Source organism: Ambystoma mexicanum, chromosome 8 (genome assembly GCF_040938575.1).
Source record: "Ambystoma mexicanum isolate Mex_15411 chromosome 8, UKY_AmexF1_1, whole genome shotgun sequence".
Classification (NCBI taxonomy): Eukaryota; Metazoa; Chordata; class Amphibia; order Caudata; family Ambystomatidae; genus Ambystoma; species Ambystoma mexicanum.
The window spans coordinates 1,057,996,935-1,058,022,520 of record NC_090929.1 but is presented as its reverse complement, the minus strand read 5'-3'; the positions used below and the strand labels follow the sequence as shown (position 1 = coordinate 1,058,022,520).

The 25,586-nt window shown below is 44.2% G+C and overlaps 1 protein-coding gene across 1 annotated transcript in view; it reads right to left on the bottom strand.

Moving 5' to 3' along the window:
• The window catches only part of LOC138473094 (heparan-alpha-glucosaminide N-acetyltransferase-like), a 1,171,537-nt gene that overhangs the window by 813,055 nt on the left and 332,896 nt on the right, over nt 1-25,586 (bottom strand). The window lies entirely within an intron of this gene.

Genomic DNA, 25,586 nt, shown 5'->3' with positions numbered 1-25,586 from the left:
AAGAGATTTTGGCATGTCTTCTTTTCACAATGAAAATATTATGTTTTGTAGTACATACATTTTTCGCAGAGATGGAGTCCATCTTACTTATGCTGGCAATCAGATTTTTCTGAGAAATGTACAAAATGCATTGCGACCTTTTTTGGAATTTCAAGAACGATTCTGAAGTAGATGTTAAGCATTTACAATTTTTGACTTACAAACACCACCCAAAGGCTCTTTTCAGAGCCACCACTTCTTTCCAGAGAAAATTGCAATGTTTGTGATGGAGTAGCAACCCAATTTTTTTAATGTTCGCGAACTGTCCGCGGACTTCTAAAAAATACAAAGAGCCCTGCTTCATTTATTTTCACTTCTATTTTTTAACTGGGAAAGGCGGCTCTGAAAAGAGCCTTATTTTTTTTTTGATTTTTGTAATTTTGTATTTTTTTTGGTTTTTCAGACACGACACACTAGGAGAGGAGGGTAAAGGAGGGTAAAGGGGGGGACACCAACCACAGGGATAAGAAAGGGTGAGCTGAGAGAGGAAGATGTAGAGTGGGTTTTATTTGGGTAGTGAGCAGGTCTTCTCGTGCTCTGAGACAATAGTCTCAAAAGCACTCCGAAGTCGCTCACCCCTGCAGAGTACTGTGTCACAGTACATACATACAACTGTGACCCTCGAAAGGTAAGGGTCAACAGCATTCTGTATGGCCTGTGAGGCAGCTTGAGAAAGACGCTGTCCCACAGAGGTGGTCCTTGTGGTGACAGGATCAGAAACAGAGGATGAAGTAGAGGAAATCAACCTGCTACGTTCTTCGCAAGGTACAACCCTGCGAATAGCCCCAGAGTGAAATGACCTCAGGTGTCGCTTCATAGTAGTGGTCCCAAAGCTGTAGTTACCGTGCTTCCCACGACTGAGTATCATTTTGCACTCATTGCAGGTAACATGGTTCGCACGAGCCTTAGGACCATTCCCATGAATGGTAAATAACCGCCACACCCCAGACTCACGCCTAGTGCGGGTAGTAGGGATTTCCTCTACCTCATTCTCATCATCCTCTTCTTCCTCCTCCGCATCCTCAGTCCTGTTCCCCTCTTCAGGCCATTGGGGAGGTGGTGGTGGTGGAGGGGGTGGTGGTGGTGCTGAAGCAGGTGCAGCACCAAGTGGCAGTTCCGCAGCCAAGGATGACATGTCAATGATGGTATAGTCTGCAGGTGGCAGCAAAAATCACTGTGTTCTGAAGAATAGCCAGAAACACAATGGGAATAAGCTCTTGGGCGTGGTCTTTTATAGGGGTGCTTGTGCGCGGTCCGCGGACATGCGCACTGTGCGCAGACAGATCGAACACAAAAAAAGGATCGGAAAGTTTCAAAAGGTATATAGAAACTCAAGATTGCTATGTGGGACTTGTGGCATGGTGAGATTTTATTGAAAAATATTATGGATTAACTGAAAATGTACTTTTAAATTGTTCGGGGACACGAACAGTGTCCGCATTTCAGGACACACGATGAGCGTGGGCGCGGTCATATGATCTGTTTGCGAACTAGTCTGCGAAGGAAGCGCCTGTCCGCAGGACACCAAGTGCACGGAGATTGGTTAGCGCATGCGCATTGATGTCCTACGGACACTGTTCGGGTTCTGAAGTAATTAAAAGTGCCTCACACGTGAAACGAACATTTCAGGACACCGCGTGTGTTCTTAGAACAGTTTAAACTTGGTAGCGAACAGTAAGGACAGATAGAGTGTTCTTCAGGACACGTGTAATTTAGTTTATGTACGAACATTTCAGGACACCAATTGTGTTCTTAGAACACTTTCAATTGGGTAGCGAACACTACGAACAGTTGTACTGTTGTTCAGGACACACCATTTTCGTTTATTTACGAACATTTCAGGACACCAATTGTGTTCTTAGGACAGTTTTAAGTTGATAGCGAACATTACGGACAGATATAGTGTTCTTTAAAACACTTTAATTTTTGTTTCTTTACGAACATTTCAGGACACTACGAGTGTTCTTAGAACATTTTGAACTTGCATGAGAACATTACGGACAGATGTAGTGTCTTCAGGACAGTTACATTTTCGTTTCTTTACGAACATTTCCGAACAACCACGGTGTCCGTGGACACCTAAATTGGTTTTATCACAAGGAACTGAAAGTAATTACAACACAGTATAAGAAAAGTAACTTTATTTCATATATATATACAATTATGACTGGAAAGGTGGGGCAGAAACGGAAACAAAAACAGGAGAATTAGGGATTTCTAGATAACTGGGATCAGGTGAAGAAGGGAAGGAAATCTCATCGAAACGCTTTGGTCCATAGACAGGGTTTGGGGTTAACTGCGTGGGATAGGGTGAGGGGGGACAAGTGCAGGTTGGACAATGGTGTGCTGTTGGGGGTTTCACATAATTTTCCACAAAGTTTTTCAAATCCATAAAATTTTGCATACGGTCGTCCATTTTTTGATTAATCTGCTGTAGAGTGATATCCTCTGATTGTTGTTGTGAGATGCTTGGAATTTGTGTATGGTCTGTAATTAAATAAAATGTATATGTTAAATGTATACAAAATAATATTTATTAATTGGTTTATATAGTAAAGTGTGTACCATTAGGTGGACTCTTTTCTAACATTTCCTCTCGTGGGAAATGCTCCTCTAGCCAGTTGAGAGTACTACACATTTCTGTGAGAAAACAAAAAAGTAATATGTTTTTTTTTTCTAATATAGAAAGTTTATAAATATATGAGTAAAAAGATGTGCACTTACTATGTCTGGTGAGATATGTAATCAGTAGTGTATACGTCTGGTCTTGCTGTTGGTTGTGGAGCGTCTGTGAGGTAATTATGGTGGAAGCCACTTTATCTTCTTTTGGTATATTCTATTTTAAAACATATTGTATTTACATGAATGGTTAGTGTGTTACATATATGGGTAACATTTTTTAAGTATTACTACATATACTTTGTATGTGTGCTGCTTTATAAATTTGTTAAATGTTCCTATGTTATGATATAACTATTACACATACCTCCCCAGAATTTTTAGGTGCTGTTGTCCAAACATGTTTGCGGACAGTCAAATTCAGTAGAAAGAGTTCAGTATGTTCAATATTATATGTACATAAAGTCAAAGTTATTATTGTTAAGTTGTGCTACTAAAAAACTATGAAATTCAGTAAAAAAAACTTTGTTAAAGGGACATTATGGTTAAGTTGCGCTAATAAAAACCTATGAAATTCAGTAAAAAAACTTTGTTAAAGGGACGTTATGGTTAAGTTGTGCTACTAAAAACCTATGAAATTCAGTAAAAAAACTTTGTTAAAGGGACGTTATGGTTAAGTTGCGCTACTAAAAACCTATGAAATTCAGTGAAAAAACTTTGTTAAAGGGACGTTATGGTTCCAAGTAAAACCGAAAAACCCTTGAAATTCGCCAGTTATGGTAAGCTAAGCAACCATAACTCGCGCCACCACCGTGCACTGCTAAGACTAACACCCAGGACATCAAAGATGACATCACAAATGTCATTGATGACATCACAAATGTCATTGATGACATCACTGATAACATCACATGTCTGGCTCACTTTTTTTTCTTTTGCTGACAGATCTAGGCCACATGGTTTTCTTCAGTAACAGTCAGAAACTAATAATTTTATTTCATTTGTAGACATATCCTTCTAGTAGGTTATTTATAAACTTTCTATATTAGAAAAAAAAAACATATTACTTTTTTGTTTTCTCATAGAAATGTGTAGTACTCTCGACTGGCTAGAGGAGCATTTCCCACGAGAGGAAATGTTAGAAAATAGTCCACCTAATGGTACACACTTTACTATATAAACCAATTAATAAATATTATTTTGTATACATTTAACATATACATTTTTTTAATTACAGACCATACAAAAATTCCAAGCATCTCACAACAACAATCAGAGGATATCACTCTACAGCAGATTAATCAAAAAATGGACGACCTTATGCAAAATTTTATGGATTTGAAAAACTTTGTGGAAAATTATGTGAAACCCCCAACAGCACACCATTGTCCAACCTGCACTTGTCCCCCCTCACCCTATCCCACGTAGTTAACCCCAAACCCTGTCTATGGACCAAAGCGTTTCGATGAGATTTCCTTCCCTTCTTCACCTGATCCCAGTTATCTAGAAATCCCTAATTCTCCTGTTTTTGTTTCCGTTTCTGCCCCACCTTCCCAGTCATAATTGTATATATATATGAAATAAAGTTACTTTTCTTATATTGTGTTGTAATTACTTTCAGTTCCTTGTGATAAAACCAATTTAGGTGTCCACGTTGTCTGGCTCACTATTTTTTCTTTTGCTGACATATCTAGGCCACATGGTTTTCTTCAGTAACAGTCAGAAACTAAGAATTTTATTTTATTTGTAGACATATCCTTCTAGTAGGTTCTTACAGTAATTCCCTTAGAGTACAGTCACATCATATGAAACATATACATATGGGAAAACACAAGCTTGAAAGACAGCAATCCTTTTGGTGCATAAAGATAATCACTAGACTTATGAGCACTTTCTGATAGTTCTGTTGTTTTTTTTATGGCTGTACTTTCCCTGTATATGGTCATATTTGTATACATTGTACTCACACTACTTTCCTTAGGGTCCAATCACATCAAGTGATACATATACATAGGGTAAATAGCAGCTTTGAAACAGAGCAATCATTTATTTGCATGAAACTAATCAGTTAAGTTATGAATTGTTTCTGCTACTACTTGTGCTTTTTTGCTAACTTCACTTTCCCTGTATATACCCATATTGGTATGTGTTCTTGTGTCTTTGTGTTTTGTCTATAGTAATGCAATTATGTAATACATGGCTTTTATTAGCTACTTATTACATATTTCACAGTACACCAAAATCTATTAAGAAAACAATTATCATTTCATTATTCAACATATGAACATTACGAATATCATACCTTCATCTTGTACGCTGCACACAATGTTATGTTTCTGTATGAGTAGCTTAGTATACTATATAGAACCCCATAATAGGATGCTATTTATTCAATGCACTTATTAGGGTATATTTCTTGCAATGATTCTTGACACTTTTTTCGCAACATAATAAGAATCCCTTCTACACATATTTCATGAGATGTACATACACATGTAATGTCATCAGTGATGTCATCAATGACATTTGTGATGTCATCTTTGATGTCCTGGGTGTTAGTCTTAGCAGTGCACGGTGGTGGCGCGAGTTATGGTTGCTTAGCTTACCATAACTGGCGAATTTCAAGGGTTTTTCGGTTTTACTTGGAACCATAACGTCCCTTTAACAAAGTTTTTTTACTGATATATATATATATACACACACTTTCAGGCACGCACGCACACATATTTACAAAAATTAAAAAAACACTTGATTAGCTTTTCAAAGTCTGTTGCTGCTCCTAGGAGCTCCTCTTCTGGTCTGCCTCTCGAATGCTCCACGCAGTCAAGGAACCAGCTCTGGTTCCTGTCATGCGCAGACCAGGGGAGATGAGCTTTACATGTTCTGATCTGGGAAGGGGGAGAGAGTTCTTTTTGAAGTCAGTCTAACTTCAAAAAGAAATGAAAACCATAATGGAAAATAATTTATTTTTGAAGTCAGACTGACTTAAAAAAAAAAATGAATGTGAAGAGGGCTCTCATTTGAGAGCTCGCTTTACTTTTGGTTTCTCTCTGCCTCTGCAGACCCCAGGGGTCGCAGAGGCAGAGCCAGGGGTTGCACAGAAGTTGCCGGGGTCTCAATTGCGACAACTGGCAACCCCTAATTGACATCCCTGCTTCCCCTTATGATTGTAAAGCACTCTTTTGCTTCCTAAAGCTAGGTCTGTGCTCAATGCATACCCTAATAATAATAATAATAATAATAATAATAATAATAATAATAACCACTAGGTTTATATTAAATGAAACTCTATGCATACATACACACACGCTGCTTGTCTGAAAATGTACACAGAAGCTCCATTACTCTTTAACAGACGACTGTAAAAGGCACCCCTGACCCACCAAGCTCACCTCTACTGGCCCAGAGGGCACATGCTAACAATGTTGAATTTCATGTATTGGATGGTATTTCCTAGACACCCCCCACTATCCTCAAAATGCACCATGCCTTTTAACTTCCAAACACCTCTACGAGTTGAATTGTGTTGTGTGCACTAAATGCAGAAATGCAGGTCAAAAAGATACTTGACAACACAAATACCAATAAGGAGGAGTCCTCCACTGTCTCTTTGGGGTATTTTATTGAGATTTTGGAAGCCTTGCCAAATTCCAGATAATTTGGGCAAATAAAACGCTACTATTTTGTGAGCATGCTGCTCCCCTATCTACTTAAGTGAGCAACATCATGTAAAGCTGCATGTTCCGTCTCTGTTTATAAAGATATTCTGGGAAAACTCCTAAGTCCCTTAACCAATTCATTTTCTATAATATAACATATGCTTATGTATAGTTGAACATTAGCTGTTAGATGACACGTCATTTTGTGTTGTCTGAGTGAGAAACCTCATGACTCCTACCTAACTAATAGTGCATTTCACAAGTGTTCTCTTTGAAAAAAAAGAATGACCTTTGTTTTTGCAATAATGATGTGATGGGCTCCCTGAGGAAGGACACCACTCTGTATGTGAACCTCTTATTAGGGAAAGCCATTGTAAAAGGAACCCTGCTTGTGAATGCAAGATCCCTTTACATTTTCCGCAAATGGATAGGCTTTCTAAGATTGGTCCTTGGTTTCATTAGAAGTACAGCAGTGCGGTAAAAAACTGCTGTAATGGAGTGGTCATTCCATTAACGATACATTACTGCACCACCGTACTACCAGGTGAAGGCAAGTTCCTGTTTACGCACACTCCAGAATGAATACAACCCTCGAGGGAAATAAGCCAGTAGATAGCTTGCAAGGATAACAAGCTTTAATTGTACAGAATACAAAATATCAGCGAAGGACTCTGCTGCTCGAGAACCTTCTGACTTCAGAATAATTGTTGGTCCCTTTTGAGGGGTCCCAGCATCATAGATGACATCACATATAGGGTCTAAACCCACACAGTTGATTGGAAGGACAGTATACATGATCCTGCTTCATATGGGATGCCTGGCTAAAATTGGTTGGATTCCTTCGCCATCTGGCAGGCTGCACGCGGGTCAGCTGGCCTCATCTCTCCGTGGAGTGAAGGTCAGGTCTCTCACAAGTTACATTGTAAAATGTATGCTAGCCTGCTAAGCCTACTATTACATCACTGTGGCATGCACCTGGGAGACTTGGGTGATTGGTGCCAGAGGGAAGGGAGGAAGAAATACAGTCATACTGACCCACACAATCAGGGCTCTGTTGATAGTGCACCTCTTGCACTCAAGGCTTCCACCCTTGTTTTGATCTATAATGTATCCCTCCCTGTACCTCATGTTACAAAGGATGTGTTTTATGCTGAGGGGTGAAACAGTTGTGCATGCTTAGATCTTTTATGGTCGCTTGGTTTAAGCTAGGAGTTTGGGGTTCGTTAACTATCATGGAATGCAGGGGTATGGGGGTCGGGTCAGCTGTGTGGGCTCTGGCTTTGGGTTGGCTGGGTGGGAGTTAGAGGCCTGCTGGCAGCTTGGTTGTGATGAATGGCACTGTAAGGGGCCTGGGGTTGTCTCATGGCCTTGCAGAGTGCATTGCTCCCAATGATGCTAAATGTTTGCAATCATGAAGGGACAAGGGGCAGTGAACTTCTGTGAGAACTTGTGGTGCAGACTCATTCTGCCTTAATGAGTTGGGCCTAGTCAAATCCTTTCATAGAGCTTGACTGGTACAGCGCGGTCATGCAAGCCTGTACTGCTGTCATAACTACAAAATGGCATTTCTTTCTTTGTGCCTTCTAAGGTTATGTATCTGCTGTTCGTGCTATATTATATCTTCAACGAGTTTCATAGTGCGGTTCTCTCCTCCCTTGTACACTACACTATTTCATAGGGGATTCGCCTCACCTTAAAGAACCCAGGGGGGTGGGATATACTCATTTCCATCCCAACACGGGTCAGAGGGATATAGAAGAGTGGCTGCATGCCTCTGCAGGAAATCCTTCCTGTTACCTCTTATATGTTGGAAACCTGAGATTGTGCCATGTTGTACACCAGCAGTTGTGCCAATACTACAGGATGTATTTGAAAGAAGGTACCCATTGAGACATGTATGGATCCTACAGAAACTAATTACAAAGTAAAGCGTCATATGATCTTTTTGATATGATAAAGAAGATTACCCATGCGTGAAGTACTGAAGAGAATCAACCGTTCAATAATTGTACAGACGATGAAAAGCAAGGTAGTCTAAGTCATCATAGAAGCTGGCTATATGTAGTGAATAGAATGCAGGCAGAGCCGCCATTGTATAAGAGCTGGACATCGGTATCATGAATTTTAGTAAGCCAGAACCCATTAAGAAGAAAGGGAGAATTGTGTTGCAGCAAGAATAAGCTGAAATTGTGGAGCTGCATGGCGAGGTTGTCTGGCCTGGAGTCAGGACTGAAGCAGCCAAGGTCGGCTATCTATTCTGGAAAGGATTAAAAAAGCAAATGGATGAATCATCCCTAGTTCAGGTGCAGAGAAAGAACACCAAGCATGGCAAGTTTTATTCATTTAGAGCATTTAAGACCTGCAGAATGGACCAAATTGTGGTGTCCGTCACATGAGCCAAGAATGAAAATAGAGTCGAACTTGGAGTCCCAGAACACGATAGTGAATGCCCGCTCTCACATGTATTCCCAGAGACAAGGATACTTTGCAAGGCCAAGTTCAAAGACAATCTTCAGGGCAGAAGGCTTGGTGATGAGAGATGCTGGGCTAACTAGGAGGGGAGGTAGAGTCAGGCCCATCCCTTTGCACCTGGGTCTGGGCTCACGTGCTGCTAAATGAACCAATGTTCCAGACATGACACAAGCGTGCCAACCAATTGTACTAGTCCATATAACGAAGGACCTTATAGTTTAAAGACCAATGACAAACTACGCATCTAATGGTTTTAAAGATGACATGTTTTAGAGGTAGGAATGTATTGCCCACCTAACAGTGGGGAGCCAATCGCAATCCTAGTTCCTATATAATGCTTAGATGTTCCTCTTAGGCCTATCCTGATACCCAGTAGGTTTTTTATTATTTGTCATGGAGAATGACGTCACCTCTGATGTGTTTTTAGTATAAAGTATATGTTTTGTGAAAAAGTTGCTGAGAGAAATCGAGCGTCCATCCGTTGTTGTTCGTTGTAACTCCCTGTTTTAGATAATTGTTAATAAAAGAGTACTTTGCCATCTTCCTGAGTTGGTTTGGTTATTCAGACGTAGAGTTATTCTGTGAACCCATCCATTGCATGCACGTTCCTAAAGGGGCATAAGCTCAGGGGAACTGGAGAATTTACCACCAGCAATCTGTTGCTTTACCGGCAAAAATTGGCAACATCGGCAGAATTAAAATCAGTGATAATTAGCTGAAATCTTGATGGACTCCAAAAAATGGGGACTAACACAGCGGACCACCACTTGTAATCCGACAGTAATTCCGCCAGTCCAAATGGCAGTAACAGTAAATCCATTTGGTGGTATTTCATCAGATTTACCACCGAAATACCGCCAAACCTGTAATTAGGCCCTTTATTTGTTGCAAGTTGTGACGTTGCTTGTTGACCATCATCCAATGTTGCAAGTTGTGACGTTGCTTGTTGACCATCATCCAATGTAGCTATACCATTAAACATTATCTCTCTGCTCCACCCCCTCGCGGGAGTATGCACTCAAAGTAACAAATTAATGGATTCATGATCCCACCCTACATGCTGAGCTTTCTTTGGGTTGGTTCGGGGTGGTAATGGATCTTTTCTTGTAAAATTGTCTTGTTGGACTATTTGTTCTTCTGCGATCCGCGCCGCACTTGCTCTGCATGCCAGTGGAATAGCAGTGAACGGAAGGGTGACGTTTTAAGGGGTGCAGCATATGAATCAGGTCAGCGCATTCCCAAAATCCACCGGGAACTGATTGGTAGAGGCAAGAATGTACTTCATACTGCACAGAGCATGGTGGTGGACGATTGCCCATCATGTTCACCCATTTCAGTGCCTTTCTTGCAAATGCAGGCTCTACTGTGTCTCCAGCTTTCTTTTTCCAATCAATCAATCGGTAGGGAAATCCCAAGCTCCTGATACATGCTTCCCACATGAAAGCGCCTGGCCTATTAAGGGCAAAGCGAGCCCGGGGAGCTCGCAACCAGCCCTTACCCCTGGGCATTTGGTCTCCGGCAGCTTTCTTCGTGATGGTGGTTCAGACAGTGGGAGGATCCCCTGCGACCTTCTAGTTCGTGCATTATCCGAGATTACGTTTTAATGCATTCCATTTCAACTTTCTCTGTATCTCAGGAGAGCGAAATCAGACGCTTGTTTGTATTTGCATAGTTAAAAAAATCTTGTATTAGGGCGGAGGAGGCGGCCACTGAATAGTTTAGGGGACCATGCCCACTGACATCATGAGGTGGGCACTCTCTGGCTACTCATTGGAGCCCCCTCTGCCTTGGCTCACTGACTACTCACAAGCTATTTCACTGAGGTGGCCTGGGATTGAAGGAAAATGGAAATGTCTCAACCGGAAAATGTCTCTCGTACTATAGATATGTATGAGCTGGCTTCTAAATAGTGCAAACCTAGCTGTGAAGCAACGGAGAGCTGATAAAATAAAAGGGTTGAATGATGAGGATAGAATATAGAGGTTACAGAGGGGATGCAGAGGGCTACAGGCAGATTTGGGAGAGAAAGCCAGACCCAATCTTCATACTTTTGTTGGTGTATCCACAATTGTGTTCCCATCAGGTGAATATTCACATACCAGTAAAGGTGGGGTTGGGTCAGACATATTGCTAGCATCCTACTTCCTGTGGGGTGCGAGCAAAGCAAGCACTAAAGTAGTCCTCCTGTCAATTGTACAGAACTATACATTTGGGCGTGTATTGGTGATGTTAGGCAGAAACAATGACTCCTATATTGTAAGACTAAAACAGGCTTCCAGCAATCCGAGAGCCTCAGTGCATGCCAAATCAGAAATTATTGCTTCATCTTTCTGAGGAGTTCGATCATCCACAAGGTGGGTGTGCATTCGCCTGGGCTATTTTTTATATTTCTTTAAATAAATTGAATGATGGGAGATCAACCTCGGAAAATGTGTGGGGCTAAACCGCACACATTTTCCTATTCTTACTACACAACAAACACCTAGATCTGTGCACTCTGGGTGGACACAGCCTACAGGCGCCACCCCCCGTCCCATTTAGTTGGAATGTGACAGCCAGGAGTACATGAAAGCATCTCAAAAGGCGGAGGGCAAAACCTTCCTCCGGCCATGTCAGCCTAATTAACTATCAAAGGCTCCATGGATCTGTCCTGCCCATTGTCAGTCCTCCTGGTGGCAGCGCATACTGATGAGAGTTAATTGAAGCAGGCCTGTGAGAGGCCTGGTCACAGAAATGACAAAGGACAGTAAACCCAACACCTTTTTGATATGCATCTGTATCAACCTTAAGTCAGCTCCCATCCCTCAGTATCAAGGGCAGTGAAGTGTCATGTCTGGTACACGTGTTTACAGTAGGCAACCCACTCAGGGGTACCCCTATTCAGATGGTAGGTGCATGTGATTTGATGGAGACACAAAGTCTGTTCTTGCCACAACTTCAAGGGAGACGTGCCTTTAATCAGAAACCACAGAGGGCTCATCCTGATACCCAGTAGGTTTTTTATTATTTGTCATGGAGAATGACGTCACCTCTGATGTGTTTTTAGTATAAAGTATATGTTACTATGTTACAAAGATACCCTTTGATCCACAACAGACAGGAAGATGGGTGGGACTTAGTAATACATGTTTTCACCCCTTTACCTTTCCTGTTGCAAAGCACTCTGGTTATGACCACTTGCATAACAGAAGGTTGTTGGTGGGAGCCCAGGATTGGTTCATTAAGGTAGGCTTAGCCTTCACTAATCACTGGGGCCCATTTGGCTTTAAAAGAGGGTTGAGCACCTCTTTCGTTAGATCATCAGAAGACTTGACAAGGAGTAACAAAAAGAGCTTAGTTGGACCCTGATTGAAGGTACAGTCTGCTTTACAGCTTCCGCCATTGAAGGAAGGCCAGGACCTCCAAGAGGGAAGCAAGATCCCTCCCCAAAACATCTCCCAGAAACCAGAGGGAGATAGTGAATCCAGAAGACCCTCTAGCAGCTCCAGAACAGGTCCCTAGCCAGCACACAGCATGCCCTGCTAGGCTCCGGAAGCAGGCTTCCTAGGTGGGAAGTGCCAGAGAGTCTCTGAACCGTAAGAAGGACAAGGACATTGCCTGCAACACTCTCCTCAGCTTTGGGACGCCCACCTTAAAGGATGACACAAGCCCAGCGAAGAAGCTATGAGGAGTGCATCGACAAGCATCAAGCAGCGCCCGCCTGAAAGGACATTTTCGTGATAGTTGAGCCCTTCGAACTGCAACCGACTGCACCACTGACTGTTATCATGTCATAGTCGCTAACGTTATCTGAGATGCCTCGACCAGTGTTTCAGTCCCACCGACCAGCACTGAGACAATGATTCCTGACCCTGAACCACTGTGATGGCCAGCCTGCAGCCGTCCATCCAGCCTCAATCACCAAACTGCCTGCCACCTGATACCCACAGCTGTCTCCCATCTTGAACTCTGTCACATGTGCTGCCAAGAGCCCTGAAACCGACTCGACCCTGTCGACCACTAAACACTTCGACAAGCACAAGGTACATTGTGATTTTGTCCCCCTGGTTCTTCTCCGAAGGCCCCTAGTGAAATTGTATGACCCATTGCTCCCTTTGTGCTGAGACCAAGCATCTTTGAACATTACGATTGATTACTGTACCGACTACCCTCCAATCATTACCCAGAGGACATCCTCTTTCCTTCTTGAAACTGTCTGTCCTCTGTACTCCTTTACAGGCTTGATTGCATTTTGTAGTGTGCTAGAACTGTCGTAGTAATAATAATAAAGTAGATATTTGTATACAACCTTATTTGGATAGTCCCTTTTATTATTGTGTAATAAATGGATGTTCGCTGTTACAACTAACCAACAATCCATGACCTTGAGGAGATAAGCCTGCCGTTCCATCCACGTTACCAAATTTAACAAGGAGGTTTATAATTGATTTGTGTTTCCAATCTGTTTGCATCAGTTCTGGTACATTAGAGGTGTGGGGCTGACTAATGGTTTAGAAACCGATATTCAATGGTGCACCGGAAGTTGATACATCACAATCTTCATTGCCAACAATTAAGCATAGTGGAAAAGGGGAAATATAGTCAAAAACATATTTCCAAAGGGAAGTAAAGTAAGGGCTGTAGGTAAAAGACGCATGTCTATTCGGTGGCCGGTACACTGTTTTAGGTGACGAAACTCTTTCACGTCAGATCAAATAGTCTGAGGCTTCGTTCGCTTGGCCCATACTCAAGCAGTGGTTCAGCACAAATCATGGAAGAGGAATTCCCAAAGAAAGCTAAAGCTATCGAACCACTCCTGACTGACATATCCACCTGGGGCCAAAGGCACATCCAAGAGCTGGTACTACACTATTTTTAGTGTTTTTTCCGTAGACCACAGGACTTGCTGACTTCATGCAGACTTTCAACACAGTGATAAGGGGGACAGAGGCCACACTGGGCCATGCATAACACACTGTGACTTATTGATTTCCGATGAGAGGGGGGACCTCACAGAATGACAGCTAGACCACAGACTCCCAAAAGGTAGGGGAATACATGTCTGCTCAACTGCAGGCTGGGAGGACCCTTAAGTAAGATTGTCCAGGATGCACATTTTTGTTCAGACAATTGTATCCAGGGTCAGAGGCCACACGACCTACTCAAGGTGAAGAACAGAAAGGGGCGGCATCAAGGGCGCCATCTGATCCTGAAAGGACAGCAGCTATGTGGGAGTTTAGGTTTCATGGGATTGTTTCTGATTCAGAGGACCGTGTCTCCAGAAACATTTCAGTAAAATCGCCTCTGCTGAGACTGTGTTAGGGAGAATTCTCTGTTTAAGCTGAATTTCCTAACCTAGTGAGTCCCCCAGCAGCTTTGCTGGATTTTTGGGGTTTATTATTTTCTCCTGCCAAGAGTGAGACTCTTTTACCCTCACTCTTGGGCATGATTTGAGTGTGTTTCTTTGAATCTGGATGTGTTTAATGGGCTATGGGGTCTTTTACTCCATAGGGCTTCATGTGTTTTTGTGAGATGTGTTACACAGCACCCTCAGTGCAGTAACACGGGGGTGTCATAGTGACCCCCCCAGTATAGACGCCATACCCCGGGACTGACTACTGTCTCCCAGGGCATGTAAAGTCACCATTGACTTTACTAGTCTTAATTTCTGAACAGAACCAGTACACACCATCATATTGTGGACGTACTGGCTGGGGCAATAAGATTGCCCCAGGGTTTGTTAGTCGAGGGGGCGCGTCTCCGTTCCCCCTGATCGAGTTTTGGCTGGTGGCAGTGGATACTACTTTTTATATTCAACCGCGAATATTTTCCTATGGGATTTCCCATTGTTTTAGGCTACTATCTTTATTTAATTATTTACGCTAGCCTCGAACATACCGCCGGTTTATTTAATTAATATTAATTCTACGGTTGGTATTTTTTGCCAAAACTTGATTCTAAAATGGCTTTTGTGTTCTCTTCTGTGACTCCAACCCAAGTCGAGCCCTTTGTTCCACTTTTTGGCGGGCTTCTCCACAGAAGCCCTCCCAAGTGGTGCCACTCTGTCTGGGGTACTTAAGAGGGGTGGAGGGAAATTTAAGCACCCTGGACTGAGTTGCCTAGGCAACTCAAGTCGCACTCCATCCTGATTGGCCCAAGTGGTGAGCCGGCCGGCTCACCACTTAGCATGTTTGAGTGACAGCTAGGCTGAGTGAATGGGGGTTTGCTCCATAAAAGCAGGGCTTTGGGGACTGGAACTTCAGAAGTTGCCACAGGACCTAAGAATCTGACGAGGGAGAAGCTGAGCCGACCTGCCACGACACCACCACCGGTGGAGCCCTGCTGGACTGCCTCACCACTTTTCCCAACGACAGAGGAGATCTCCCGCCGGAGAGTCTTCTCCCTTTGACTGATGGGGATAACCAGTTTCACCGTCTTTTCGCTTTCCCGACGTACCTCGTGGCCGCCTTGCCTGTGCTAAGCACCCCGGCAACCGGGATACCACGTTTTACCACAACCGCGAAACAAAGGTACCACCTTTAACCGGAAAACTCAGCGGCTGGTTTCTTTCCTGGTAGTGCAACGACCTTCATCTTTCCTCCAAGTCGAGATCTTCTCTTCCCCTGGACGACTTCGCAACTTTCACCCACTACCAGGAACAACTGCCACCGCTGGAGGATCCTTCCCACTTAAGGTACTGTGTCCCGCCTGGCTTCCCTTGCTACCGACTGTACGGGGTAGATTTAGCCCCTGGCTTTCGAACCTGGGATAGTCTGGGACACCCTGGCTAAACTTTCTAAAGCCTCTCTAAACTCTTTTTGAACCCTCTACAAGACTTTCTAAGCCTAGTGTAACTGTGTGATCTTGGGCGCATTTGTGTTCTGCTCTCTCTAAGAGTGGGACCAGCCTTTGGACTTTGGCTCACCAGTGACCTTTGCACTTCTGCCTTGCTAACAGTGTTCCTGAACCTTAGAGTGGTGTACCTTTCCATATTCTGTCTTTTCCCTCCCTTTCTCACAAACTTATTAGAGTGCAATCTAGTTAAGCGCTCACCTCTGTATGAAAATAAGTGGTGTTTTACTGTGATTTATCTGATAGGAAAAATAGGGGTGTATATATTACAATAGTAACTGTGTTTAGAATATTTTACAATAAGAGTGCTGGAGTGTTTCAACTGTGTGTTTTTAAATAAATAATTATATACTTTGATACCAAAGCTCTGGTCAGTGTTTGCTTGTATTATTGTATCCGAGTGCCTATTGTGTATACTTTGCATACTGCCTAACTCTTCTTGAGGGAAGTCTGACTGCTCAGCCACAGCTACCAGGTAAATCTGGGTGGTACAGACTGCTACCAAGTGGGTTTACTGCCAACACCTGTAGTCTTAAATCTTTTGCAGTGGTCCCTAAGGGAACTGCACAGGTTTCTGCCTAACACTGGTGTACAGCGGTGGGATTTGTATTGAGTATACACTTTAGAGTGCTTGAGGATACCTTAGTACAACTAACCACAAAGCTTAGCACTGAAAAAGTAATCTTTCTAACATGTCAACTATGGAAACTTATAATCAAGAGTCTCTTGCTACAAAAACTGCTGATTGTTTAAGGGTATTGTGCAAGCATAAGACTCTCCTGACTAAAGGCAAGACAATTGAATTGATAGAAAGGTTGTTAGCTAACCAAAGTCTGGATGATGGGTCTGAGGAACCTACCATGCCAGAAAATGTAGATAACAGTATAGAAATTGATATTGATCAAAATGTTGATAATCTTGAGGAAGAGTCAGAAGAGGAGGGTGAGGCTGCTGTGACTGTCCCCACTAGGCCTCTGTCTGCTCTGCCTGCTGTACCTACTGGGCCTTTGCCAAGTCCCACACGTTGTCCTCAATATCTCGAATTAGAGAAAATGAAACTTGAACTAGAGTTCAAAAGACTGAATACTCTGGCTGAACAGAGACATCAGGAAATGAATCAAGAACTAAGGCTAAGGGAAATGGAGCTCAAGCATGAGCTAGAAATGAAGAAATTATCTGTTGAAAATGCTTTTCTCTCTGGCTCCTCTAGAAGTTCCAGTCCTAAAAGACCCCGGATGCCTAAAGAATTGGTTGGTATGTATGAGCCTAGGTTGGATGTGTTGGATTGGTTGTCTCTGTTTGAATATAATTTTTTTTATTTTTATTTTTTTATATGGTTTATAATAAACCTTTAAAAACAGAAAAGGAAAGTAGAAACCATCAGACAAACACAAGCGGATTACAAAACTTCACAATCGATCGATCCAAACTTCATACATCAAATACGACCACAGGAGCATAATCTTGGAGCAGTGATTAGTCACAAGGCATGATCAAAGTTTCTAAGTTGTTTGTTCTTACATCCTCAAGATATTCAAGTCGTGAGGCCATTGCTTCCAAGAAAAACGTTAGCGCCAAAATTAGTCTTTGATCAGTTGCATCGAACATTAGTTGCCACCGGTCTTTTACACGATAGGTCGATCTTTCCCACGTGATACTTCCAAATTGACGAGTTCTATCTTCAGTGAGACCCACACAGAATAGAACAAGATGTTGTAAAGTTTCTTTCGTTTCGTTACACAATCGACAAAGATCGGAATGCGACTCATTTTTTGCCCAATGGTTAGTTCTTTCGCGAGTTTTAAAAATATTGAGACGAAACATCATATAAAGTCTTCCTTTCCTTTCATCAGGAAATTGTTTCCAACGAATCTGTACCTCGTTTAACGCTTGTTTTTCACCAGGAGCATCTTGCATAAGTTTATAGGTGCGTCTAAGATCACAGGTCTCACACCAATCACGTCTCCATAGTTTGATTTTGACATGATCAGGATTAATATGTAGTGTTTCGAGGTCTGTGTTTAGTTCTGTAAGCACATTTTTACATTGTTGCAGTACAGAGTTTTTGTTGTTTTCTCCTGGATTTGAAAGAATTTTAAACTGCAAGGTGAGATCTTTAAGAGACATTTTACGAAACAAGGTCAATGTATTCCAGGTCACTCTTGCATTGATAGATGTTAAACGCAGCTCATACCGTATACATGCAGAGGGAGTGCTTCTAGGTAAACCAAGGACTTTAGTCCAAAAGATGTTTTCGATCGAGTTCCACAAATCGGCTAAACAGCCAAAAGCACATTCTGCCCCATAAATTAAGGCTGGGGCAGCTTTTTGTTTGAAAAAAGATATAACTGGAAGCATGGAATACCGGCCATATTTTTTATGTAAAACCAGAGCCTGTGTAGCCAGTTGTCGGCTCTTCAGTTTTGTTTGTTCGACCCATGGAGCGTCGTTCAAGCTGGAACTAATCCTCATACCTAGGTATTTGGTATCAGTGATAGAGTGGAGTTGTATTTTTCCTATATGCCATTTAAAGGTGGATTGCGTGATGGTTTTTTGACCACGCAGATCTCTTAATACAAGGATTTCCGATTTTGCAGCATTTATGCATAGTTCATTTTATTCAACATAACGTACCAATGCTGTTAATTTCCGTTGTAGACCAATTGGAGTTAGGTCTAACAAAATTAAGTCATCTGCATAAAGTAGATGACTCACATGTGACCCGTTAACTTTTGGTGAAAATGATCCCTCTCCGTTAATTGTTTGGTCAATATCATGAAGAAAGAAGTTGAAAATAATGGCGGCAAGTGGACATCCTTGTTTTACACCTCGAAAAGTCAGGATTGGTGTTGACAAATTCCCTTGGCAATCAAGTCGTATTCTGACATTTGTCTAAGTGTGCAGATCTTTTACTGCGGCAAGAAGGCTTGGAGGACACATTGTTTTTTCAAGTTTTGCCCATAGTATTTCCCTATCTATACTATCGAAGGGTTGGGATAGGTCAATTACTGCCAAGTAAATCTTGGTCCCAGTTCGTATAGCCTCCATTTTCAGGGTATTAACAATGAATAGATTCAGGCTGCATCCAACTCCTTTCACAAAGCCACTTTGTCTTTGGTCAATAAAATGATTTTGTTGGGACCATTTTAGAAATCTATCTTTTAACATGGTAGCATTAACCTTGCTTAAGACGTCGAGAAGCGCAATCGGGCGATAGTGTGCAGGATTTAGTCTGTCGCCTTTTTTAAACACTGGAACAATAATAGCACTCTTGCATGATGTTGGTGTCTCACATCTTGTCGCAATTTTCTTGAATAAGGTATTACAAAAGGTCGCCCAAATTTGTGGGTTTTCTTTCAAGGTAAAGTTGGTAAAACCATCGGGCCCAGGGGCACGTGAGGTACTTAGGTTGTTAATTGTTTCTAAAATATCTTCTTCTTGAAACTCCAGATCCCAGTGCTCCATTTTTGCCAGCCCAGAGTCTATAGTAGAGCCTTTTTTTCCATACAAGTTTTTATAGTAGGTTATCCAGGTGATCTCACTAACCATGTTAGTCTGTACATCACTCTGAGAGCCAGAGAGGTTATTTATTAGACTCCAAAAGTCGCGTGTCTTACTACTTCCAAGTTTTGATAACATGAGTTCAGCATCAGATTGCAGCATAATTTTTTTGTATTGTTTAAGCCAGTTTTTGTAAGCTTGTTTTATGTTTTTGATCTTTTTGACAGTTTCATTAGAAAACATTCCACTACACGCGCATATGTCACTTCTCATTTTACGCTTACGTTTGGAGATTTCTAAGTCAAAAGCGTGCAGGTTCTTAAAACATCGGTTTTTCAATCCATGTTTTTTTTCCTTATATGTTTCCAATATATTGGAGTATTCAAGTTTATCGTTGTCTTCTTGGTATGCATTGGTTATGCTCCGAGCCTCTTTTTCCGAAATACGTAGCCGAACTCGATTTGATTCCAATGTTAAATCAAAAGACCATTTATCGGAAAGGTTCTGTGATGAAACCGCAATAGTAATCATCACTAGATTATGGTCACTTTCTTTCATTTGATTAACCTGTAATTCCAAGACATTGATATGCACGCTCTCGGATACAAAAAAATAATCCAAAATGGATTCTTGTGCGTCCCTCATCCACGTGACATTTGGTGGTATATCCCTGTAGGTTTGACATTTCAACATGTGCATGTTTCTGTTTTCCATTTCTCCTAACCATAATTGGGCCACCTTTTCCAAGACAAAAGTTTTAGATTTTTTTTATTTTTTAACTTTGTTTTTATTGACATAATACATATAAGGTAGGGTGCGCGAGCAATCCCTGCCAGCAATACACTAAGCAAACATAACTGACAGTATTTTTTACTTTTTAGTCCCATCCCGCCTCCCCCCTCCCGCCCCACCCCCCCCAACTTTTTCAACATAATCCCCTTCCCCCACTCCCCACCCTCCCCTCCCCCCCAACTTTGCAACATACCAAGTTTTGAGGTTTTTGCAGGTTACAGAAGCAGCAGTGAGAACTTTCGAACATCGTTATATGCACTTGTTATACAATTTGACATCGTGGGAGCAGCGCGGTTCAGAGCAAAATGATGGACAGTCTCCAGTTCTAGGGCCGGCGCTGGGGTAAGCCCGGGGGATACATATTGGGAACCATCATTACAGTCGCATAGAGACACATTCATCGTGGAGGAGAACTGCTGTCCATTCCTGTGAGAACTCCGAGACTTTATCGTTTTTCACTGCCGAAAGTTTTTCATAAGTAAATATAACCCTTAATTTACAGAGCCATTCCTCCTTGGTTGGTGCTAAGGCACTTTTCCACTTTTGGGCCAATGCTAGCCTCCCCGCCCTCAGCATGGCCCCGATGACCCTCGGGAATGCACTCTGTTCCGTTTCCGGCATGGGAGTACCCAGGAGGATTTCTAAGGGGAGAAGCGATGGACAGAATCCCTCTATATCCTTAATCCAGCTGAGAAGCTCCGACCAGTACACCTGAATAACCGGGCATCCCCACCACATATGGAACCATGTGCCTCTTTGGTGACATAGCCTAGGACAGTAGGAGGATACTTCTGCGAACATTTTGGAGAGGGTGGCTGGGGGGCGATGCCAGGAGTGGAGAATCTTGAAACTATGCTCCATGGCTGCGGTGTACAGAGTACCGGTAAATATGGTTTTGAAAACTGCCCTCCATGTATGGTCATCCAACGCCATGCCCAGCCTTTCTTCCCATATACGTTTGAAGGGTTGCCTACCCTCCAGATTAGCTGTTATCAAGGTACTATAGAACTTGGACAGGGAGCCCTTTCGAGAGACACTTTTAGCTATTACTTCTTCAAAGGGGGTGAGGGGGCGGGTTAGGTTGTCAGCCCACCGAGGGTGAGTCAGAATTCCCTTCAAACGCAAGTACTCAAAGATCGATGGTGGTTTATCACCCAGTGCTTCGGTCAATTGTTCATAGTCTATGAAGCCCTCCTCACGGGAGAGCTGGGAAACTCTCTCCAACCCCATGTCTGACCAAGCTTGTGTGTCGCGGAAGCCTCTGGTGTCTAGGTTGATAGGGGGACCCCATAGCGATGTTAAAGGGGCCGGCCAGGACGACAGCATTTTGTTAACTTTATTCGGCTTCCAGAGTGCCCATAGGACTGCCAGTGTGGGGTGTTCTCTAAGATAGGAGGGGATGGTTTTAGGGGAGGCCCATAGTAGATCTCTAACTTTTTTAGGGTGGGTGTGGATATCTTCTATATATGTCCAGTACGTCCTCATATCCTCTCCCATGTGCTCCATCATCACCCAGAGCTGAGCTGCTTTATAGTATAATCTGAAGTCGGGGAGGGCGAATCCACCGTGAGACTTCGGCAGTGTCAAGGTGGAGAATTTGACTCTTGGTCTCCTCCCGTCCCATATAAACTGGAGGACTCGGGCCTGTAGAACCTCGAAGAAGGATTCAGGAATGACCACAGGGGGGGCTGCGAAGAGATACAGGAGGCGAGGTAATATATTCATTTTAACCGTCACCATACGGCCAAACCAGGAGAGTGTAAGGGGAGCCCAGCGTTTGAGATCGCTGCTGATTTTGGCCAAGATCTCTGGGAAGTTAAACTGATATAGTAGCGAGAGGTTCCTAGGAATGCTGGTGCCCAGATACCTGGTGGACACACGTTCTATCCTCACTCCCAAGAATTCCGAGCGATCCCCAATGTCTTTGTCCCCGGGACCCATTGGCATAATACTAGACTTGGAGGCGTTTATCTTAAGCCCCGAGAAGGCCCCGTAGAGGTTTATAAGATCAAATAATCTAGGTAGTGAGACCTGGAGGTTGGTTAGGTACCCCAAGATATCGTCGGCAAATAGTGAGAGTTTAAAATCGCAGTCGCCACAGCGTATCCCCGTAATTTCACAGTCCGCTCTGATCGCTATGGCCAGAGGCTCCATTGCCAGAGCGTATAGAAGGGGGGAAAGGGGACAGCCTTGCCGGGTTCCTCTAGATAGAGCCAAGGGTTCCGACGTGCCGCCGTTAACCAAAACTCTTGCCGTGGGAGTATTATATAGTGGCGAGACCCATCTACAAAAATTCTCCCCGAGGCCCATTTTCTGGAGAACTTTGCCCATGTAAGGCCACTCGACACGGTCGAAGGCCTTTTCTGAATCTAAAGCTAGCAGGTAGCCCTCTTTCCCCTGCCTCGAGGCCTCGTACATGAGGCCTAGGGTCTTTCGTATGTTATCGGACCCCTGGCGTCCTGGGATGAACCCTACCTGATCGCCATGTATAAGTGAGGGGAGGAGTTTCGCCAGTCTGTTCGCCAGAAGTTTGGCCAGGATCTTGACATCCACGTTAAGAAGGGAAATGGGGCGATATGATTGACACTGGGAAGGGTCCTTCCCCTCTTTGGGGATTACTACTATCAGTGCTGACATCATCGAAGGTGGGAGGGTGCCCTGGTCAAGTGCCGAGTTGAACATTTTGGCCATAAACGGGGCTAGCATAGACCGGTAAGTCTTATAGAATTTGACTGTGAACCCATCGTCGCCTGGGGCTGTTCCACTCTTCAGGGAGGATATGGTATCTATTATCTCCTCTGGAGATACGGGGAGATCCAGTATGTCTGCTTTTTCAGGTGAGAGGCCGGGAATCGGGAGAGAGTCCAAGAAATTGTCGATCTCGGTTCCGTCCCCTACGTTTTCCGAGCTGTATAAGCGTTCATAATAGTGCCGAAAGTGTTCAGCTATTTTGCTATCTCTTACAGTTGGCTCCCCTCCCGGTGGCCGGATGGAGTTAACCCTCCTACTATTTCTGAGCTCCCGGAGCCTCCAAGCAAGTATTTTATCAGCCTTTTCCCCCTTTTCCATGTACTTCTGTTTCAGGAAGGACAGCTTTTTTTCTGTTTGTCCCACCTGGAGGTCTGCCAGGCTTGAGCGCAACCTTTGGAGTTCCTCCCACTTCCCGGGGAACATTTGTGTTTTTAGTTTCCCACCTGGTTGGATAGCCTCTATCTTTTTCCTCAACCGTGTCTCCTCCTGTCCCCTCTCCCTCTTTTTTCTTGAACCTGTCGCGATGAGAATGCCTCTAATGGTCGCCTTGAATGCCTCCCAAACACCCATAACTCCGACCTCCCCGTTGTCGTTGATAGAGAAGTATTCGGTGATGGCTGTAAGGAGGGATCGTCGCACCTCTTTATCATGTAGAAGGAGGTCGTTACACCTCCATAAGGACCCAGGTGGCGGGGCCGGGGGCACACCCATTTTTATTCTAACCATGTTGTGGTCTGTCCAGGGAACCACCTCTACCCCTGATTCCGTGACCTCGCCCCGGATCGTGGCGTCAACCAAGATATAATCAATACGGGAGAAAGTAGCATGGGGTTTCGAGAAAAAAGTGAAGTCGGGGTCTCGATCTTTTTCTGTGTGGTGTGTGTCGCTCAAGCCCAGATCGTCGTTAACTGATTGAAATGCCTCGGCCAGTTTTTTTTGGAGGCGTTGGTTAGGGCATGAATTGGGCGAGCTCCTGTCTCTATCAGGGCAAAGAACCATATTAAAATCCCCCCCGACCAGTAAAGTACCCTCGGAAAAAGCTACGATTTTCTCTCTCATCCCCATCCAGAAGCCATCTTGCGCCTCATTCGGAGCATAAATACCAACCAGGGTGAACAGCCGACCCCTCACCTCCCCTTTAACCATGATGTATCGTCCTTCCGGGTCTGACCTCTGGGCTTTGAGAACGAAGTGAGCCCCGGGGGAGACCAATAGGGCCACTCCCCGTTTCTTGGCCTGGAAGGACGCTGCATAGACTTGTTCAATAGCTTTAGCTCTCAGCTTTGGTTCCCTGTCCCGAACCCAATGTGTTTCTTGTACAAATAAGAAATGGAGCCGGAGCCTTGTGAATTCCCTCACCAGCAACGACCTTTTGGTGGGAGAGTTGAGTCCCCGCACATTTAGCGAACCCACTGTCAAATATTGCAAGGAATCATCCATCATAGCAATGGTAAGAGCTCATGTCTCCCTTCTCGGGACGAATAATTCCAGCGTTCCCGCAGTGCTTCCACCCCCCGCTATAGTCCAATAACAAAACCACAGTTACAAAACAGACCAGAAAACTTGGCTTGGCCCCATTAGAATCCTCTCGAACTAACCCCAACCTTTCCCTCCCCCCTCCCACCTCCCCCCTGAACGCCTGGTAGACCAGCGGCTTCATCCTGTCGCTGAGCCAGGCCACCATTGTCTCCCTCCTCCGGGCTCTTAAACTCTCCAACAACCACAACTTGAGCCCCCCCCCTATCATGTTCAGAATACAAATGATCACAGTGCTTCCCCCAATGACATGGAAATCAAACTAGACCGTGAAGCTTCCTGGGGTTCCTCAGGTGTCAGGTTGCCCAGGGGATGCCGGAGCCACTCTTCTGAACTTCCTGTGGCCTCGGACTTTACGTCTCTCCTGAGAAGCCTTAATTCTCCCGGGTCCGACGGGCTCTCTTCCACGTTCTCGGTCTTCCCCCTCCACGTTTGGTTCTCCGAGAAGTTCGCCCGACACCCTGCGAATGTCATCCTCCGTGACCAGGGCATATTTGTACCCTTCCAGTTCAAAGGAAAGCGAAAAAGGGTATCCCCACCTGTATCGGACCCCCTTGGTTTGGAGCATTTTCGTCAGCGGGGAACGTCTTGCCAGGGTGAAGGCAGACAGATCCTGGTACACCGAAATCCGGGCTCCCTCCCAGTCCCCTGGGCCCCTCTTACGTGCCAGTTCCAGAATTTTGTTCTTCTCCGTGAAGTAGTGGAAACGCACGAGAATGGACCTGGGGCCTCTGTTGATCGCTCCCGCCCTGTGAGCTCTGTCAATTGTGGGTTCATTCGTGTTCGCCCCATCGAAGAGAGATCCCACTACTGCGTTCACAGCTTTGATTATGTCCATTTGCGTTTCACCTTCCCGCTCCGGGAACCCCAAAAAGCGAAGATTACAGCGTTGTTCCCTATTTTCCAGGTCATCCAGTTTTAGGGAGCATTTCTCTTCTCTCCTCTCGAGTTCCGATAGGCGCATGTCGAATTGCGTCTCGAAAATGTCATTCGAGGCTGTGTTGTTTTCAAGCGCCTGGACCCTGTCGTCTATGTTGTCCACTTTTTTATCCAGGGTATCCAGCCGTAGCGTTATGTCTGCTCTGAAGCCTCTTATTTCCTCCAGGAGGGCCGCCATGCCTTTGGTGACCGTGCTAGTGTCAGACATGTCCAGGGGTGCCGGGGCCGCCATCTCCGGGCGGGTTGGCGAGCCTGAGGGTTTACGTCGAAATCTCTGCAGGGATTCCTTCCAGTTCATAGGCCTCCCCTGACCATCTCCACGGGATCCTCTGCCTAATGCCCTAGGCCCTATGGGCAGTACCGTCGGGTCACCAGACTACGCCAGGGGGAGGGCAGCGGGGGGTCTTCCCTGTATACGGCCTCGGCGTTGTACTCACTGTTGGGGCG